At 36.7% G+C, this 14,904-nt stretch overlaps 1 long non-coding RNA gene across 2 annotated transcripts; it reads left to right on the plus strand.

Moving 5' to 3' along the window:
* The first annotated feature begins 1,990 nt into the window (after positions 1–1,990).
* Positions 1,991–14,521, plus strand: LOC140239458 (uncharacterized). Of its 2 annotated transcripts, none has more exons than XR_011901985.1 (3): positions 1,991–2,126; positions 10,135–10,716; positions 14,400–14,521. It is a non-coding gene; the product is annotated as an uncharacterized lncRNA (long non-coding RNA). The 2 variants fall into 2 exon arrangements; XR_011901987.1 differs by lacking the exon at positions 1,991–2,126 and adding an exon at positions 5,502–5,516 and having other exon boundaries at positions 10,552–10,716.
* The last annotated feature ends 383 nt before the right edge of the window (positions 14,522–14,904 follow it).

The raw sequence follows: 14,904 nt of genomic DNA on the forward strand, positions 1-14,904 counted from the left end.
ATTCTGTCAGTAACTTGCAGTGTTGTAATAAAAAAAAGTGGTAAGATATTACGCAATGAAACTTGAAAGACGCAAAAACACAGACACACACACTCATGCACACACTGAGACACTACACATAAACGTACACGATACACACACTTATTGGTGAACTGGAATACAATCATAACGTATATAATTGCATTATTGATAATTATATATATTTATGTGACCCTGCATCACAAAACCAACAAAAAGTCGCCAGACATGGATTTTTAGTTAAGGGCAGATATTGAAAGAGCAGATTCTAAGCTTTAAAATGATGTACAACTCAATCCAGATGGACTCTCCTAACCTATCTAAATATTGGAAAGAAAGCACACACTCTGGAAAGGTGTGAACTGAGAAAAGAGGCTCTGAAGTAAAGGGTCGTTTGATCTATCCAAACCGTGCTGGCTGTGCGATGCATGGGACAAAAAACAAACAAACAAACAAACAAAAAACAGGATGTAAACCACCGTAGCAACAACAATGAAGAGATTATCAGATTAAGCTGAAATTGAACATGCTCAATTAACACATTCTGCGCATAATAAATACCAACTAGCAAGGCGGTAGCAGTATCTATTCAAAAGTTATTAGAGTTGAAAGTGAAGGGTGTGCAAAGGATTTTAAAGAAATGAAAAGGGACATCTAATGACATATCTAATCTCACTACTCTACAAAAAAAAAAAAGGTTGTAGAAAAACTGCTGAAAATACACTTTCCAATTGGTTTTATGACCCCAAACTTAAGAATAATGTAGATGAAGAATAGTTCCTTCAGAAAGTATGAAAAAACTCAAGATTGACTTTGGTTGATCTGTTTCACCTTTTTGGGGTCCTCACGCAAAATCAAGGGCTGTGACTTTTTGTTCGTTTTGTGATGCACGGTCACATATATTTTCTTCTCCTCCTCCATATGCCCTCCCTCCTCCACATCATCAGGATGGAGAATTTTTAAAACATTTTGCATTTAAAGAATTTGTTTGTGGCTTAAGGAATGTGTATAAATGCTTTGAGTTACTAAGCCGCATATCAATATCAAGAAATTTAGCTGTTCATTTCCTGTAATTAAAGAATGGAACCGACTGCTTATGAATCTGAAAGAAATATCCTTCACCAGATTAAATTGAATATTTGTAACAATACTTAACGAGACTGTTTTCAGTCCTAGGTTTATCAAATGTATGTGCTTAGTAGATAGCATACATCCATAGCCTCCTCGATTTATTGTGTTTATGTCACATTTTGATGTATGTAGGATATGTATATTGCTTTTCTTCATGCTACATATTGTATGTTATGTATAGGTCCTATTTGTACTCTTTGCTGAAATGAAAATGAATGAATGAATGAATGAATTATAGCTATAGTGAGATTAATAATTGCATTCATCATCATCACCACTATAATTTCATTGTCATAGCAATCAAAATAATGATTCATAGCATTCTATTTAACTGTATGTTCAATCTTTGACCCCTGTGCAAAAAGAAAGAAAATAAAGGAAAAAGTGGGAAGAAAAACAAACATTTTGTTGTCTTGTCTTGAAAGAAACTTCTCCCTCGTGGGGTATTTAAATCATTCTTCACAGTGTGAAGAATTATTTAATCACCCCCACACGACTCCGTCTTAGTACAGTCCGACTTGATTTCATATCCAGTGGTATCATCACATCACATGATTCAAACTGATTGGACGTGACGCTCTGTTCAGACTTTGAGCACGGCGTGAAAAACAAGAAACTTTTATTGCCTCAGTCCAGTCCTGATTGGCCAAAAACTTTCCGATGTACAGAAGGTAATAATCTGATTGGTTCGGGTTGGGACAACAAGTTGTTCGCCTAGCCTCATTACAGTCGTCTGATCTGTTTTCTTCCATGCGGACGATCCGAACTTTTACTCAAGTGCGTGCCTGGATCGGACTCCTGCTAGCCTGCAGTGGGTGAACAGTCCAGCCCAGTAACTGGCCAAGGCAGGCAAGCAGATGGGCTACGGAGGACAACGGTTTTGGTCCCTGGCAGTAGGCCTACACTGTACTAAAAAAAAGCCACAACGTAAACTTGAATCCGCAATGTAGATGGAGCAGTGCCAGTGATCATGAAAGGTAAATGAAGAAACCAACCCCAGAATCTTAAGAAGCTGTGCATTATAATCACAAACTTGTCCCAACCCGCGCCCCCGGGACGCTGGAACCCACCAGTAGGCCCTAACAGTAAAACACGAATGTGTTGGGATCGGTGTAATGCATGTCGGCTCGACTGATGTCGCTACACGTGTACTTTCCAATCGGCTGCAGAGATTTCATGCTAGCTACCGCCCTTTGACTTGGGTCAACCACTATAGTAAATGTGTACAGGTCCATGTTACAAGTACCAGTATAAACGTTGCGATGGGATACAAAACATGAACACATGGAAATGTGTGTGTATTAGTACCGAAGTACAGAAGTTGAAGAGACCTCTTCGGTGCAAAATTCAGACTCTCTTTGTGTGTGAATCACGTGGCACTATTTGTTTATGGAGGTGTAGTTTCTATCACTTGTACTAATCATTACACAAAGAAATCATGGAGGGAAGTAGATATAGACATGTATATTATACATATAGCTAAAATCAGTGTTGTTAGATTAACAGTACAATGTACTCCCTTTATAACAAACATGGTTATAACGGAACTCTTGTTACAACTTACAATTGAAAATTTACTTCATTGTTTTGCTGTAATAGTAATGAAATTCCGATATAGCAAAAGAAAACTGCTGGTCCAGCGGACTTCATGTTTTAACAGGAGTCGCCTGTAAATGAATTGCATAATTCACAAACTGCAGTCAAAACGTCTATTCACCTCAACCAAGGAGTGCAAAGGACAATTTTAAAATGAGTCACACCAATGGCTCACAATGGTATCAGTTTAAGAGAAATCATTAAGTCTCTGTTAAAAAAAAACGAAACAACAGATATGAACAAATAACTAATTATTAACTCCGCCATGGGAGGTTATGTTTTCATAGGCATTTGTTTGTTTGTCTATGTGCAAAATAACTCAAAAAGTTGTAAATGGATTTAAATGAAACTTACAGGAAAGGTTGAGAATAACACAAGAAACAGATGATTAAATTTTGGTCATTAGTGATCCAAGAATTTTTATGGATTTTATGAAGGATTTTCAATACTTTGGCAGGTAGGGTCATGAACTTTTATATGAGGTTTGCATATGCGTACTAAAGTGCATGCTCTAGTTTCGGTGCCAGGTAAAAATGTCAGAGGTAAAAATGTTGGAGGTAAAAATGTCGGAAGTAAAAATGTCAGAGGTAAAAATATCAGAGGTATAAATGTCAGAGGTAAAAATGTCAGAGGTAAAAATGTCAGAAGTAAAAATGTCAGATATAAATGTCAGGTAAAAATGTCAGAGTAAAGTTGACTTCTGACATTTTTACTTCTGACATTTTTACTTCTGACATTTTTACTTCTGACATTTTTACTTCTGACATTTTTACTTCCGACATTTTTACCTCGACATTTTTACTTCCGACATTTTTACTTCTGACATTTTTATCTCTGACATTTTTACCTCTGACATTATTACGCCAAACCCAAGTTTCTGTCAGGGTAAGGCGCGCCGTGCAGCTGCACGTTAATGATGTAACAAAAGGTTTCTATATTGGGAAATCGGACGATTTCAGCATGCATATAATGTTTGTTATAGGTGGAAATCACTGATCTCTATGGAAGAGCAAGATCAGTGGTGGAAATGAGCTATTTGGTGGAGGTCTGCACTCTGAGAGTGCTTCTCTACTTTAATTTGCTATTAAATTATTCAGTTACAACATGCAATGTTGAACAAGGAAAATACAGGTGGATATCAATTAGGCTGAATTGATACTGCTTCCTGTACCTACCTCCTGGTAATAGAAAATGTTTGCCGTTCCTAGCAGGCCTTTACTATGGATGAGATTAGACAGAAGAGGAGAATTGTTACAGGTTAACAGTGAATAAAAACATAAAGAATTGTAAGAGTTTGATTACATTGTAAATAAGGTATGAAATTATTGAATTTTATAATTTTACATAGTATTAGTTAGAGATTCAACAGTGACATCAGTTGAAATGAATTTTGAACAATTGAATTTAGCTGTTTTCATTGTTTTTTTTTGTACTAAAATATACAAGTAATGTGAAAGTTTACTCCTCCCGCTATCACAATTCACAGTCTATTCATCTCTATAATGTTTTATGTGAAAGATACAATTCTCTTTGCTTGATTTGATTAAAAGATAGGGCCATGTAGAAAAGATTTTTTTGTAAGTCAAGACTGGTATTAAAAGCAGTTGCATTAACTTCTTGATTTTCCTTATGATCGCAATCAAAAGCAAATCTCTTATGAAGATGTGAAACTTTAAAAATTCTTCCTACATAACGTCGTATTTGAATATTAAAGACTTCTACCATTTTAGCTGTGTAATTTTACTCCATTCATTAACATTTTCTTTGCCATAGATTTTGGACACTGTGTGCAATGCTATGCGGTCTTCTCTGCTAATCTCCATTCAAACCCCACAAAGGTGTAAGGTCATATTCTAATAAGGAGTCCTGTTTAACCCCAAGGTAGCCATAATCATCAGGCTGCAAAAGATTGGATGGTAAGTATTTATGAAGCGGCCTGCTTTGCAGGTGTTGTCACTCAGTTAAATGTGTTTGTGGGCTGCAGCACATGTAGCCAGTCACATTGGAAGAGCAATCCTAATTTAGCAGTTTCCATTACGTAATGTTGTGACAGCCAAAATTGATAATTTCCCCCAGTTGCCGACAACGGAGCTTGGGTGATGACTTCACACTTTCAGGGTGGAACAAATAGTATCCCAGACAAATGCAGACTTTGTGGAGCCTTGATGTGGCGTACAGGTAGTCTAAGCGTAAATATTAACTCATTGAGGACGGCCGATTTTACTGCAACATGCATTTCCCGTAGACACTTGCCCAAGTATACTTGGGACTCGTCCTCAACGGGTTAAAGATATAGCTGCACATGCACCTGTAGCAGTACTACAGTGTCTAAAATGACAGGCACCAACACAAAGTTGTACAGCCATAAATAAAAAAAAAAAATTAAATGTAGCCATTTACAATAAATGAATTCTTGTCTCACAATGTATGGCTGTTGCACACACATGCAACACATGTTTTGATGATGTAAACATGTCGCATATAGCACTGACATATTGTATATACAGTGCAACATTGTACTAGCATCTGAAGGGACAGAAGATCTGCACTTTAGGAAGGATATCAAATACAAGCTCAATTCAGTGTTTTGGGGTTTGTAGTACATGATAAGGACATAGGTGCCTGCCTGCAAAATATTTTTTCAATTGGAAATCTTTATCAGATTTCATCTGTTATCAAACTATCTATGATCAAACTTCATTTCCTGTTATTTTCCTCAGAATTCATGTCAAGAGATGAAAGATATGAATATCAGGGAGCCAAATCTGATGGTAATTGCAATCTTCATATCTTGTTCAACCATTTAGAAGTCATAGTCATAGTACTGTATGACAAACAAACAAACTAACAAACAAGAATTTAAGGAAAGGAAGGTAGGCATAAAAATGCAAAACAAAAGGAAAAATGCCTTTATGAAAGATAATGTTTACAATGTTTGATGTAGGCCTTCTTTAATGCAAGATCTCCATGAACATCGATGTTATGACTCATTCCTTTCAAGAATGCCAACATTCAATCATTCATTCATAGAAGATCTTGTCATTAGTATGCATGCTTACTCTTCTGTGGAACAAATATTAGGAAATATCTTTTGGTTGTTGTGTAATGCCACATTGCGTTTATCATCACATAAAGGTTTGACAGTGCAAAGTATTTCCAAGGAACTTGACAACAGTTCATTTTTAAGCATTTGATTACTTAAAGGGAAGATAAACCCCAAGAGCAATGTGGATTGAGTGAAAGCAGCAACATTAGTAGAACACATCAGTGAAAGTTTGAAGAAAATCGGACAATCGATGCAAAAGTTATGAATTTTTAAAGTTTTGGTGTTGGAACCGCTGGATGAGGAGACTACTAGAGGTTATGACGTATGAGTGGACAACAATACTAAGAAAATATAAAGAAAATTCTACAAAAATCCATTTTTCATGAAAATTACAAATTCCATCAACTTGATATTGACATATGTTAAGGGTAGCAATTATTCCCCCTGCTTTCTGAAAGAGGTTGGTCCATTGCTCTTTCATGATTCCAGAAAAGTGAATTTTTGTTGAATTTCCTTTATATTTTCTTTGTATTGTTGTCCACTCATACGTCATATCCTCTAGTAGTCTCTTCATCCAGCGGTTCCAACACCAAAACTTTAAAAAGTCATAACTTTTGCATCGATTGTCCGATTTTCCTCAAACTTTCACTGATGTGTTCCACTAATGTTGCTGCTTTCACTCAATCCACATTGCTCTTGGGGTTTATCTTCCCTTTAATTTCCAAATTTCCATGATCATGTAAACCAGGAAGATGTATAAACCACGTTTTTTTCCTTTTCTTTATGAGCACAACATTCTCTAACTAGAAAAGCACTCTGAGAGCGCAGACCTCCGCCAAGCATGCAGCTCATTTCCACCACTGATCTTGTTTTTTCCATAGAGATATCAGTGATTTCCACCCATATGTACTTATAGCATTGTGTGCTGAAAGTCGCCAGATTTCCCAATATAGAAGCCTTTGTTACGTCATAAACCCTCAGCTGCACGGCGCGCCTCATCCTAGCAGAAACTAGGGCACGCACTTTAGTGCGCGCATGCAAACCTCAAATACGCGCAGCCTGAACTCCCAAGTTCATTGATCTTACCTGGCAAAATATAAAAAATCCTTCATAAATTTCCCCAAAATTCTTGAATCACTACCAAAAGTTAATCGTTTGTTACTTGTGTCATTCTCAACCTTTCCTGCAAGTTTCATCCCAATCCGTTAACTACTTTTTGAGTTATTTTGCACACAGACAAACAAACGAACGAAAGAACACACAAACCAACGGTAACGAAAACATAACCTCCTCCCTTGGCGGAGGTAATAACAGGATTAGTGTGGAGTAGGCTTACCGAGTCATACCAAAATAAAGCAAATTAGCAAACAAGCTGATGGTGACATCATAGTCAACATGTATACAATACCAGCATGAAATTTGTGGAATGAGCATATATTGAATAGGAACCAGCATTTATCTACTTATGAATTTATTCATTCATTTATATATTTATGTTTTTATGTATTTATTTCTTAGAGCATGTATTGGCTTCAATTTTATATGCAATACACTAGTCATATTAAGAGTCAAGCCTTTCAGACTTGTGAGATAAAGGCCTCAAAGTAATCACGAAAAACTTTGCAACTTATACCAAGCTCACAAAATATAGTATGGATCATGAACATAAATACAGAGAGACAGAGAGAGAGAGAGAGAGAGAGAGAGAGAGAGAGAGAGAAAGGGGAAGGGGTGGGGAGCAAGATGTGGAAGGAACAAGCAAATGTATGTGACTCAATTGCTATTTCAAGAAAGTGCACTTGGAACTGTTTCATAATTTCTTTGAGGACTTGGGAGTTTTTAGTTCCCTGGATTCATTGTTGACTAGGGTATAGGACCTTGAAAGAAGACTGTCTGATTCTGCTATTAAATTCAATGTAGCAAAGCAGTGGGAGAATGAAAATAAAAACTCTGTAGATTGCTTGGTGTTTGGGTGAGTGTTTCTTTTTAGATGAAAAAATAAAAAGGAGTGGAAAAATTTTTAAGATTGCTTGTGTTTGAGTGAGTGTTTCTTTTTAGATGACAATATCTATGGACAGATACTCTAATGTGTCATATATCTTCTTTTGTACACTATCTCTTAAATAAAAATTTGCTCTAATTTAAGTTATAGTGACTTTCGATTTTAACTTTTTTTTTTGATAATGTGGAGTTTTGTTGTGAAACCTTTGCACTCCTTTGAAATAAAAATTTGCTCTAATTTATTTTATAGTGACTTTTGATTTTAACTTCTTTTTTTTATAACATGGAGGTTTGTTGTGAATCCTTTGCACTCTGCCATAAAGCTTGTTGTAACAGATCTTAAATCCACGCTACGCAGGTACAAGTGTGTAACTCCTGATAATCTTCTTCATATGCGGATCATGATTAAAGCTGTTTGAACCCAGCCGGAAATAACCTCACCGTTTTATTCAAGGGGCTTGAAAGTGAAATGAAGCTCAGTCTTTGAAACATGGGAATATAGGCCATCTTTGAGACCCGGGATTTTATCCTTTGCCTCTCCCGTGTCAGCGACAGGTGTTCAGCTCCTGATCACTTAGTCACAGGGCAGCGGGCGGAGGCTTTGCCAGCTTGTAAGGGACAAAGTTAGAATTTCTGGGTCATTTTAGACTCCTAGCTCTTTCGAGATTAATTTTTAAACCTATATGCACAGGTTGTCAGCACAGGTAGTTCTGACTGGAATTGTGTCTATCATATTACATTTATTGAGTTCAAATATTATTGCTTACTAACAATTACTGAGAAGAAATGTTCATGCTTCATCAACTTTTAAAGTTTGAACACACATTGCATTGCATGGAAGAAAAATTTAGCAAAGCAGTATTGGGATATATATTTCAAACTGAGAATTTCAAGATAACATTCAAACTCTATCTAAGATTCAAGCCAAGCTATTTGCGAGACTTTTGATTTAAATTTTGTATTGAATTGAATAACTGAAACTGCACTGGTCTTGCACTCGAGACACAGTGAACAGTTCCAGCACGTTTATTTTCATATTTCACTTGACATCAAAATACATCCAAAAAGAGAATACAAACCAAGTAAGATACAAAATATGTCATACGTCGGGACATGAACAGAAAAAGTGTGTCAGCATACATAATGTACATAAGACTATTCTCTATAACTTGTGAAATATGATGGAATCGCAAAAGCAAAGCTTGTAAACGCAGGTTCCAAATCAGGTTTAATCAGGCGTTTCAAGGATATTTGTTTCATTTATATTGTACCTGCACTCATCAAGTTATGATGGATGAAATCTTATATTCTAAGTGTTGGTGGCATCATGTTTGTTAGTAGCGTGACCAAAAAATAGTCTCCTTATAAAATTTAAGTCATGATTGTTGTTTATATATCGTTGTCATCGCTGAAAATATTCAAATCATTCACAATCTGTAATCATCATGATCATCAATATCATCATGAGTGTTTTTACAACCAATATTACATTTTATATTATGAATACATATTTAGTGGTAAAAGAGTCATTGCCTTGAGTGTGAACATAAGAATCGTACAGTACTGTGGTCTGTAGACCAGGGACAATCCAATTGATGCATGGTCAAATAAGACCAAGTCCATCACAGGATAACATATTGACCCTCTTCAATGTATTGTGTGGTTGTGCTGCAGCTAAAGGTGTATACACACAGGGCTCAACATTAGCGTGGCCTGGGTCCACTAAAATTTGATATTGGGCCACTAAATTTCTAAAAAGGCTATCATTTCGTGGCCTGATTGGGCAATGTTGATTGTTATGTTTCCTTTCATTTCGGGCCACCAAAACTTCAGATTCAAAGATTTTAGTGGCCCAAATGGCTGAGCCACTAGAGAGAAAAAAAGTTAGTGTTGAGCCCTGACACCATGCTATATGATTTTTCTCTTCACTTCATAGGAATGTGCACATACGTTCTTGCAACTCTCCAAGACGAGCTATTCATGACAGCCCAGTGTTGGATGTTGGTCTCTGGTGTCACACCAAGTATACAAGCATGTATTGACTATGAGTTTATGATGGAATATTGAAAAAAAGAGACAAATATGAAATGAACAGCAAGCTCAAACTGTATACCTTGCTAACATAAAATCTGTAGCGTTTTCTTATGCTGCATCATAGGGCCTATGTACCATACGTCTTACTTGGTGATTGCTTCCTTTTGCAGGAGTTTTCAATAGCCTGCTTCTCCTTTACTCACTTTGTTCTAACCCCCCCCCCCTTTCCCTCAATCCACCCTTTCAGAGCCAAGCCTTTTTCCACTCCGAGCCTGCTCACTCCTTTTCTCTTTCTCACTCTCGTCAAGGAAGTGTAAACGCGCTGACAGCTCTGGAGTGTTTTACATGAGTCATCCTGCCTGAGCATCAGGAAATACGTCTCAACGCAGCGCTGCCAGCAGCACGCACTGGGACAGGCTACAACCACAGCCGGCCTGACTGTTTTTTTGCCGAAGCCCTCCTACGCTCAAAAAAATCCCTGCGAGGAAGGGGGCAGAATTCCGTATTGTTTCGTTTTTGGCTTCCCCCATCTCTGCACTGCTCAAGCCCTGTCTAGTTCTCATAGCTGCGGACCTGCTCCCTTGCAACTAGTTTGTGTGATTCTATGTTCTTCTCTGGGGTGCATGGACGGCACAAACATTTGCAAAGCTGTAAATGACTCTGCGCTTTTCTGTGTATGGGTTTTGAAAAGTCGTCGTTTACTTCTTCATATGTCAAAACAACAGATATCAGCAGCATCTTTGCCTGTAGATGAAGGAAAGCTGTAATATGCAACCTGCGACGTGAACAAAACTCAGTGGACTAACCAAGGGTACTTTATCGAAGGATTAACCTTCCCAATCATCACAGTTGGACCTTGCAAGGATTGCTCCGTGGAGGAACAGAAAAAGGTGAGAGATCAATGTTCCTGTGTTCCAAACAAATAATGAGCTGAAGACCGTGTTTAGATGATGCACTTCAGCAGAGTGTGTTCTGTGTACATGTGTGTGTGTACACTTTGCAAACTACAGTTTCCTGATTATGTAATCAATGAATTTTAAAGATGTTTTCCGTTGATTGATTTGATTTTGTTCAATGTGTTTGCATGAACCCCCCCCCCAAAAAAAAAAAAAAAAGAGAGAGAGAGAGAGAGAGAGATACATAGAAGTAAGGTTACATTCAGTATCTTTACAATGGCAGGTTGTGTGAAGAGATCATAAACAAATATGTTTACTTGAAGAGGAACATCAGATCTTGTTGGCAAGATACCTTGCATGGTGGATTTTAAATGAACAGCAAAGTTTGAATAAAATCAGAAATAAAATTTATGTGATACACCCCTCTTTGCAGGCCATAAAAATAATCAATGACAATTACACAGTGAATGTAAGTTGTGCTCATATCTAACCCTAACTATTCTTGCCTGTATAGCAGAAAGATTAGTCACAAAGTCCAATAAGATGCTGTCATATGTTGTGCACTTTTCATCATGAAAAAGAAACAGTCAACCATCTGGAAAAAAAAAAAGCGAGCAGCTTGTTCATGAACATATACATGTCGTGGTTATAATGCTCACACAGAGATGTTCTCACTTTGGCTGAAATAACTCCTTTTTTTTTTGGACACATGAATGCAACTTCTCTAATGATTGGTTGAGTGATCTGTTTTTACAATGATCTGGGGATTTTATATTGTCTAGAATAATACTGTAAGAGATGTGTTTTGTCTCATGTGCAGATGACATATTTTGCTTTTTGTTTTTATATAGAAACAACTTTTTTGTTGATTCAAATGCCTCGATAGCGCAAAAAGAACTTGAACATTAGACATAATGATAGAGGAGTTACACATAGAATAAGCAAAAGAATGGAATTTGGTTTCTATCAATACCATTATGTAGTCTGAGACGTACATGAAACAGCCATATCCCAAGTTCTCAATTAAAAATGGCACTGCTGAGTGTTTCCATGCTGAAAAATTGGAGCTACTTTACCAGATTTATCATACTTAATTTCCCATAGTCAGTAGTGCTAGAATATATCACTCAGTAAACCCTTTATTAGCATTGTGATATTTCTTCATAATCACCTTGATAGGAGCAGAGTGATTCTCAGTTTGTTGTATGCTTATTTTTCTTTCTTCGTGCATTTAAATATCATCAGTTAGGAAAGCATGGCATTTTTTTTTTTTAAATTGAGCCACCTCATTTCCCAACAGTGTCTAAAGTTTAACCTTAAGTCCGAATTGTGAACACTTTTACGCTTGTCCTATTTGAACCCCCTCTCCTAACTCTACACTCAATTCACAGTCCAAAGCTTCAACCCTCGATTCCCAGTTTCATTGTTATACACTAATCTGGGAGAGTGTCCAGATGGTATTTGGCCAAGTAGCAGTTTACTGAGAATCTACAAAGGAGGAAATGAAACGGACATGCCCACCAGGGAAACCTGTAAACAAATCACTTATATTGTTCACATAGGTTTTACAAATCAAAGGTTACAAAATTGTTTATTGTTTGTGTAGATTTTACAAATCAGCTGGTTATAGAATCTGTAATGATGGTATATACAACGTAAAATCAATAGGTACCCCCTTGTTTGATTGGAATAAACAAACATCAGTTATCAACTTTTTCACCTTGCCCATGTAGTTGTGCTTTTTGTCAACTGGATGCAGCTAATTCACTATAAAGATTATAACGAAAACTACAACTGACAAAGTATGACTGTATTTCAAAATCGGTAGTAAACAAAGTGCTAACATCTTTGCTGTCAATTTTACAAACCATATGGCTGTAGATCCCTCTTTTTCAGTTTTTGTCAAAATATGAAATATCAATCTACTTTCGTATCTATCCATTTCAAAGAGGAAAGACTTTGTCATATTTCTTGGAGTTCATCAAGCAAATTATTAATCTGTATCTTATCAACCTGACTAGAATCAATCACATTACAGGACTTGTATTTACAGCAAAATGCTATACATAGACCTGTTTAGTCTCCTGTCATGTGCAGAAATTCATGATCAAAGGGAAAGTACACAGGATGCTCTAGCTGTTGCTAAGTCGACTGATCCCATAGTAAGCCTCGGTTACCACATGGACTCTGTAGTGATGGGCCATCATCAATGAGTGATATATTCCTTTTTTCCCTTCAATACTTGGCTTAACTTCCCAAAGTTGGTGAATCACAATGGATTATTTTGTATAGTGTACCCTAGTACCCTATTTCCCATTTTATCCCAGTCATAGTCACTGTCACAGCAGTCGGGGGCAGCTCCTGGCCTGAAAATCTTGGCAGAAGTAGAGATTTGCAAATGGCCCTAAAGATAAAATACGATTGAAAGTCAGAAGGGCATTCAAGGGAACTCTACTCTGATTTCAACCCTGAGTTGACTATATATTAAACATTATTAACCCAAACAAACAGAACAGTATAAAACTTTGTAATGGTGATGATAAAGATAAAACAGCATTAATATATAGTGCCATTTATCTGTAGAAACATTCGAAGCTGCCCAGTTTCCACAATGTGTCACACATCATTTACATAGTTTACTAAAATCTGATGAAAATAAAAAAATTACAGAACTTTTAAGTTTAAACTGTTTTGTTTTAGACCATTGGTTACTCACAATCACTCATGCAAATTAAGTAAGGTGATGATTGTCATCAAATTCAACATTAATTTTCCACCAAACAACATCATAAATCATTCTGTTGTCAAGAATTCAGCTACTTTGACGCTTTTCTCTCTAAAGTCATCATTCCTGAATCATCAAAATGCTAGAATAATTTGATTTGGAGGAAACAATTTTGGAGATAATGTCAAAAGAAATAAAATTGTGTTTGTTTGTGCAAGGAAATGTGAAACTTATGATGCCACTACAACATCAATTCATCTAATGTGCATGTAAAAATACACAATACAACTAACATCACTGTTTCATGAAAGCAGGCAAGGTTTAAAAATGTGTTAACTAATACAGGTTTGTGAAACTTTAAAGTTTCAATGCTTTGAAGCATGAAGGAAATTTGAAGGCATCTAAAGATGATGGGTCAAAACAAAAGACCCTAGGAATCTGCTTCATGAGAACCAAAAGTACTAAATTTCTTTACATTGTCAGGTATTGAAATTTGAACAAAAGTTATATAATAATATATATCAAATGCTCAAGTTTGGAACTAATATCAGGTGTCCTATGTTTCAAGGAGATAATTTATTTTGCAGTTTTGTAGACTTCAATGTCTGTAGATTTAACAGAGTAAAGTTGTGACAGGAAATATTTATAGATATCGATTTTTGACCATAATTTGTTTTTCTTATGTGTGAGTGCGTGTGTGTGTGTGGAAATTTAGGAGAACTCTGACCAGATTTTATGGGCCTATTAAAAAGCAAGTTTGCATCCTCAAAAAAAAAAAAACCCAAAAGCACTGAAACTTTGATGAGATCTCGCCTCATGATGATGTTAAGTATTGTGGCATGTTTTTGGTTTGGCATTCATCCCCCCTCCCCCCCCCCCCCTCGAGCTAACTTCCATGTGGGATCTTTTTAATAAGTCTAATTTACAAATAGAGGACTGCTGTGTTACACAGGAAGAAGATTTTCTCTCTGATTCAGCAACAAAGAGTGACCCACATCTCTTCAAAGAGATGGATGTGGTCGTGAGCCTGCCGGCCCCAGTGTTAGGAAATGGATTAATCCGTGCGTGTCTTCCAAGAACTCTCACCAATAAGAGAACAGAGATGGGATCAGATGAAATGGCAAAACACTAAACAGCTGACAGCACCTTCACCTACTTTGCCCACTCACACAGTCACCAGTAGTCATGAGTACTTGCATCCCAATTTGTGTCACAATGCAAAACCAGGGTATTTTTTTATGTGTGTATACATAATCACCATGACTATTTGTGAGATTCAAATTGCATTCTGTGCACCACTATAAGTGTGATGTTTCTGAAATAGTCACAGTTATTTGCAGTGTGAAGTGTGTATGAAGGGTAATTTTTCTCTGTGGAGACATATGCCCAATGTATGTGTTCCCAGGTGACAATAGTGTTGTAAGTTGATAATTTCGTAAATATCACTTGACTCACAA

Source organism: Diadema setosum, chromosome 2 (genome assembly GCF_964275005.1).
Source record: "Diadema setosum chromosome 2, eeDiaSeto1, whole genome shotgun sequence".
In the NCBI taxonomy this organism is placed as follows: Eukaryota; Metazoa; Echinodermata; class Echinoidea; order Diadematoida; family Diadematidae; genus Diadema; species Diadema setosum.